Consider the following 6,206-nt stretch of genomic DNA (forward strand, 5'->3'; position numbering starts at 1 on the left):
AACATGTGAATGATCACTCCTGGATGAGTCACCCAGGTTTGTTGCTGTAATGACAGGAGCGGGAATAGGCTATGTGCCCACGTCATCCGACGCAAAGTCCTGCTCTTCCAAGTACCTTTCCGATAAGCATGATAGGACGAGGTAACAGGGTGACAGTTTGTTCTCAGTCTCTCTCTCTTAGTCTCTCTCTCTCTCTCTCTCTCTGTTTAATTTAACGCGTTCCTCTATCACCTGCCCTATTTCCTGTAAGTGAGCTCTTGAGGATTGATTTGATTCAGATTCAGATTTTTGTTGTTGTTGTTGTTGTTATTGTTGTTCTGTTTTTTGGCAAGACCACTTCCAGAGTGGGGGCTGTGAGTTTCATATGACAGCACCCGAGGACCAACACCAAGCCCTGCTTATCCCGCCTTTCTTGTGGTTAAGATTAATTGGTGGATTCAGGTGACTCACAAGAAAATTTAATTATCATTAGTAATAACCGGTATTATAAAGTTAAGCATCAGCAATGTCACGGGCACTGTGTTTGGCATCCTATGCAGATGATCTCATTGAGTCCACACCGGAACTGCATGAAAACGTATTAGCATCCTCATGTTTTATTTTATTTTTTTTAAATATTTATTTATTTATTTATTTACAGAGACAGAGAGTAAGTCAGAAAGAGGGATAGACAGGGACAGACAGACAGGAACAGAGAGAGATGAGAAGCATCAATCATTAGTTTTTCATTGCTCATTGCAACACCTTAGTTGTTCATTGATTGCTTTCTCATATGTGCCTTGACCGCGGGCCTTCAGCAGACCGAGTAACCCCTTGGTGGAGCCAGCGACCTTGGGTTCACGCTGGTGGGCTTTTCCTCAAAGGAGATGAGCCCGCACTCAAGCTGGCAACCTCTGGGTCTCGAACCTGGGTCCTCTGCATCCCAGTCCAACGCTCTATCCACTGCGCCACTGCCTGGTCAGGCAGCATCCTCATGTTTTAAATGAGAAAATGGAGGCTCAGGAAGTTCAGTAGATTATCTGAAGTCATGCCACTATGGAGTGACAGAGGCAGGATGTAAATTCAGATCGATGGACTCCAGGATCTATGTCCGGAACAGCCATGTGACATTAAGCCTGCCTTTGTTTCTCTGCCGTGTCTTCTCGCAGACCAACTCCTTGGGTCTTTGATTCTTGGTCCTTTAATAGAGTGTCTGTTTTCAGAGTAATTTGCACACTTAACATTGGAGCCAGTGCTGGGAAAAGGGCCAAGGAGGGAGGGCCCTTTGGGGGTGGCTGTGCCACAGGAGAAGGGAGGAAAGGATAACAGGTGTGGTGCAAGGCACCTAGCATAGGTCACAGCAGACAGCAAAATCCAGAAAGGCAGTTATCAGAAAGGCAGTCTGTTGAGATCATTTTAATTGTACTTTATATAAACACAACCCAAAATCACCTGAAGAAAAAAGGTGTTTGATTTGCTGAAGTCACCAAACTCTGGAAAGGCCAGAGGTGCACTGCCCTCAGGGACAAGTGGGCCCAAGCCCCAGAACTCCACGATCCCACCTCTTGGTGCTGCTTCTTCGGGCTGGACTCCTGCTCTCAGACTGGCGGTCCCCACGTGGCAGGAAGCAGGACTACAAGCAGCTCATCTACACTGTTTTCACCTCTCAATTCCAGTGAGAAAAATTCTGGGGAAGAACTGTGATTCGCTGGGCTTGGACCAATCACTATAAGCAGGGAAGAGGGGCCTTATTATTTGTCCCCTTGGGTCATATGTCCCTCTTGTGGCCATGAAAGTGGGGCCCATGAATATGAGAAGGGAATGAATCACATAGATGAATTTCAGCTCAGACCATGAATTGTATGCTAAGTTATCACCCCGGTATATTTTCCATATGTCTCTGTTATGAACAAGGCAGCTCTGGGGGGGAACTAAAAAAAATGCACGTAGGGGAAGGGGAAGAAAACTGACATTCCTTAAACACCCACACGTGCTATGTGATATTCTAATGCAGCACGCATAGCTCGTTTAATCTTTACAACGTACCATATTCTCATTTTTACAAAGGAATAAACTAGGTCTCATAGAAGTGAAATGATTTGCGCAAGGTCAAAGTTAGTAAATATGAAGTCAGGATTTGAATCCAGTTTTTATAGCTCTAATACCTATGCTCTTTCCCCTGGACCGGATATCCTTCGATGCTGGTCGGACTGATGACCGAGGGATGACACTGACCCACAGAAATCCTGTATATAAAGCCGATGCTTCACAACACCGAGGCAGGGCCCACTTTATGGTTATGGGTCACCTGGTCAGAGCAGAACCAAAATCCTGACCGATGTATTGCTAAGTAAATAAGTTTTGTATCAGGCAAACCTCACCCAACTGAGGGACATTCTATAAAATAGCTGAGACATCTTCCTCAAAGTTGCCAAGGTTATCAAACAACAAGGGAAGGCTAAAATACTGTCACAGACCAGAGGACACATGGTCTGTGAGACATGACAACTAAATACAATGTGGCATTCTAGATTAAAGCATGAAAAGGAAATCTATGGAAAAACTGGTGACCTCCAGATAAAATCTGGAAATCAGTTAATAGGCACCAGCACTGGTTCCTTCACTTTGCTCGCGGCCGCATGATAGGGAAGATGTGAACAATCGTAATCGTAAATACTGGGGGAGGGGCATGTGGGCGCTTTCTGGACTATCTTTTCTGGGTTCTGTACGTTTTAAGTTATTTCAAAATTGGAAGTTTATTATAACAAAATTAGGTTTTTCTCCCAAGTATAAAAAATTCTTCCCCTCCAGAGCCTGCAGGTAGGGACTCACTGCTCAGTGTGGTGAAGGAGTCTCTGGAGCTCCTGACACGTGGTGTTATGGATTAAATGTTTGTGTCCCCGCAAAAGTCATTCTTGAAACCTTAGTCCCACGTGTGATGGTATTTGGAAGTGATGCCTTTGGGATGTAGTTCAGTTTCGATAGGTGAAGATCGAAGATGAGACCCCGTGATAGGATTAGTGTCCTTATAAGAAGAGGAAGAGAGGCCAGAGATTGCTCGCTCGTCAGTATGTGAGGACACAGCGAGAAGATGGCCCTTTGCAAGCGGGAAGAAAGCTCACAGCAGGAACTGAAACTACCGGCCCCTTGATCTGGGACTCCACTGCATCCAGAACTCTGAGAAATAAATATCTATTGTTTAAACCACCTCACCTATGATGTGCTGTTATAGCAGCCTGGGTTCATTAAGACACATGGGATCCACACTTTCTTATGGGTGGCAAGCTAAAGGAATAGCACGCTGAAATAAAATTGCAGGAATGCAAGGAAATTAGAAATATCTGATTTCTGTTCAAATTTCCAATTCTACCCCTGCCCACTTTTTCTTCTGTGGATGTCCTCCTAACATGCCCTCAGCTCAGACTATGGCATTTCTCCAGTTCACTTTGGTGCCACATTTGAGTCACCACTGGAGGGTGAAACCCCAAACAGTGTTGAGAGATGCGCAGCCCCTGACGAAGTTGTCCCAGCTCTCCTGGGTGCCTCTCATCTCAGCTTCTGTCCATGGCTTCTCTCTGTTTTCTTGGCTTGGAAACAGCACAGGCCAGAGAGAGACTTGCTAGTTTCTAATGGTGTAATGGTGCCTGGTGTCCAAGGTACCGCTTAGATGACTTACTAAAAATAAAAGTGCCCCCCCCAACTGTAGTCTTCATAGATGATGAAACCACACAACACATTGAGTACGTTATGGCTTCTCACTGACAATGGGGTCTAATTGTTCACATGTGTTCCTTAACCAGGTATAGAAGGTGGATTAAAAAGAGAGTATAGTGTGGGTGACTTAGCTATAATTGAGAGAAGAGGTAAGATTCTGAGTGTATGCCCAATGGACCCTCCTCTCTCCAGGGTAAAATGGAGGATCTTGAGTAGAGTTTATTGCGAAGATTTTAAAGTTGGAAGTAGGGTGAACAGCAGTCCCAATTTGTCCATGACTGAGGGATTTCCTGGCAGGTGAGATGTTCAAAACTAATCCAGGGCCTATCCAGGCCAACTGGGATGATTAGGTTCTTTTTCTTTTCTTTTTTTTTTTTTCTGAAATGAGAACCAAGGAGGCAGAGACAGACTCCCACATGCACCCAACCAGGATCCACCCAGCATGCCCACTAGGGGGCGATGCTCTGCCCATCTGGAGTGTTGCTCCATTGCAACCAAAGCCATTCTAGCATCTGAGATGGAGACCATGGAGCCATCCTCTGTGGGCCAACTATGCTCCAATGGAGCCTTGGCTGTGGGAAGGGAAGAGAGAGGTAGAGAGAAAGAAGAGGAGGAAGGGTAGAGAAGCAGAGGGATGCTTCTCCTGTGTGCCCTGGCTGGGAATTGAACCCAGGACTTCCACATTCTGGGCCAATGCTCTACCACTGAGCCAACTGGCCAGGGCCTCAAGTAAAGTTCTTAATATTGTGCTTAGCACATAGGAGGTACTAAATAAATATTGCCTTTTATTATTGCTGCTGACATTGTTAGTAGTGTGGATTCTTATTCCTAGTTCTGCCAGTTACCAGAGACATGGCCCTGGTAATTGTAGCTTCCTTGTCTATCAATGGAGTTAGTGGCTCTATCTTACTGAGGATTGAGTGGATTACATGAGAAAAAGCAAATGCATAATTGACATGTGGATTATGGAGGCTGCCTTCTCAATTTCTGAGTGGTTTTGAACTGCATTTTTGTAATTTAGTTTTAAGTCCACTGGTGGAGTAAAGAGACAATAGGATTTATAGACAGGGTCTTAATCTTGGCCATGCCATTACTAGTGTCTGCAGTTAGTGACTTTTTCTTTAGAAAGAAGATTGTGATTTTTATCAAAGGCTGGGAATTGGCTCTGGAGGCAGTTATTCAAAAGGAGTGTCAGTCCTGTTTTAACAAACGGACTCATCATTGGAAGAAGCTTGTAATCTCGTCAGTTATTCATTGTCTAACCCACATTCTGTAACCCTGATTCAGCACCTGGTTCTTGGTATCCTTGGGCAAGTTGTTTAGCCTATCAGTTCTAGTCCCTTCCCAAGTATATTTACTTGTGCACAATCATTACTGAGCAGTGCAGTTAGTACATTGACAATTCTTTGTTTTAGGAACAATGGAGTTGAGGCTATAACATTACTCACCATAAACTCCTTCAAGTTCTCCTTTGCTGTTCCTTTCTTTCTTTTTCCTTCTTCCTTTTTTCCCTTCCTCCTTCTCCTCTCTGTCTTGCCAGTGCTATTCCTTACTTTTGACACCCAACATTTCTCAGCCCTTGCAGTAAACTGCTGTGTTCCAGGAAGGTAGTTTTCTAATGTCCTTAGGCACATAGTTCAATTACATTTCCCAGGTTCCTTTGCTGTTAGGTCTAGTCATGTGACTGAGTTGATCCAATGAAATATGGGCAGAAGTGATATATACCATTTTCTGATGGTCTGGCTCATAGAGACCTCCCAGGGTGGACAACTCCCCCTTACTTCCCCTACTGGCTCAATGTTGAAATCCAGGGACTAGTTGGCATTGAAGCCTCTATCAACCAGGCTGTGTATAGGGACAGAACTAATCCTAACTTTAAACTACACTTCTACCCTTTGCTGTTAGTATCATCTTTTGGGGGCTTGCATAAGTGAGAAAGAGTATATATGTGAGAATTAAACTTTGTGTGAATGAGAAATAAATTTTTATTGTATTGCATCTAAGATATTTTAAGGTTTATCTGTTGTAGCAACTGGCTTTACATAAACTGCTATAGCTCTATTCCTCAGGAATCATCTTTTACCTGTTTTAATTTTTTTTATTTTGTGTTCCTCTAAATCTTTTTCCTTTTGACTGTGATAAACAACATGGATCTCGGGCTGCTGTTTGCATACCTGCACACTCACAACCAATGTAGTCCTTAGCAAGGACACCTTCAGTTACAAAAAACCACCCCCTCAAAAGAAGGGGTATGTTAAATATTTATTTTCTGTGACATACCACTCTATCATTCAACAGATAATCACAAAACACCTCCTGTGTTCTCTGCCCCTCTGTGGGCACCAGAGGGACAGCAGTGAAAGCCACTGACACCTTCAGTCCCTCTTGGTCTGGTGCTGAAAGAGATAACCAAGTAGAGTTTGGAAGTCCTAGGATTTCGTGGAAGTCAAAGGAGGGAAATCTAATTCAGTGTGGACCTGAATCAAACAAGACTTCCCAAGGAAGGAACCGCC

General features: G+C 44.1%; 1 non-coding gene across 1 annotated transcript; it reads right to left on the reverse strand.

The window, feature by feature from the left end:
- Window positions 1-4,341: 4,341 nt before the first annotated feature.
- On the reverse strand, window positions 4,342-4,417 carry TRNAS-AGA (transfer RNA serine (anticodon AGA)). The gene has a single exon. It is a non-coding gene; the product is annotated as a tRNA-Ser (tRNA).
- Between the last annotated feature and the right edge of the window lie 1,789 nt (window positions 4,418-6,206).

The sequence above is a fragment of the Saccopteryx bilineata genome, chromosome 3, assembly GCF_036850765.1.
Source record: "Saccopteryx bilineata isolate mSacBil1 chromosome 3, mSacBil1_pri_phased_curated, whole genome shotgun sequence".
Taxonomy (NCBI): domain Eukaryota; kingdom Metazoa; phylum Chordata; class Mammalia; order Chiroptera; family Emballonuridae; genus Saccopteryx; species Saccopteryx bilineata.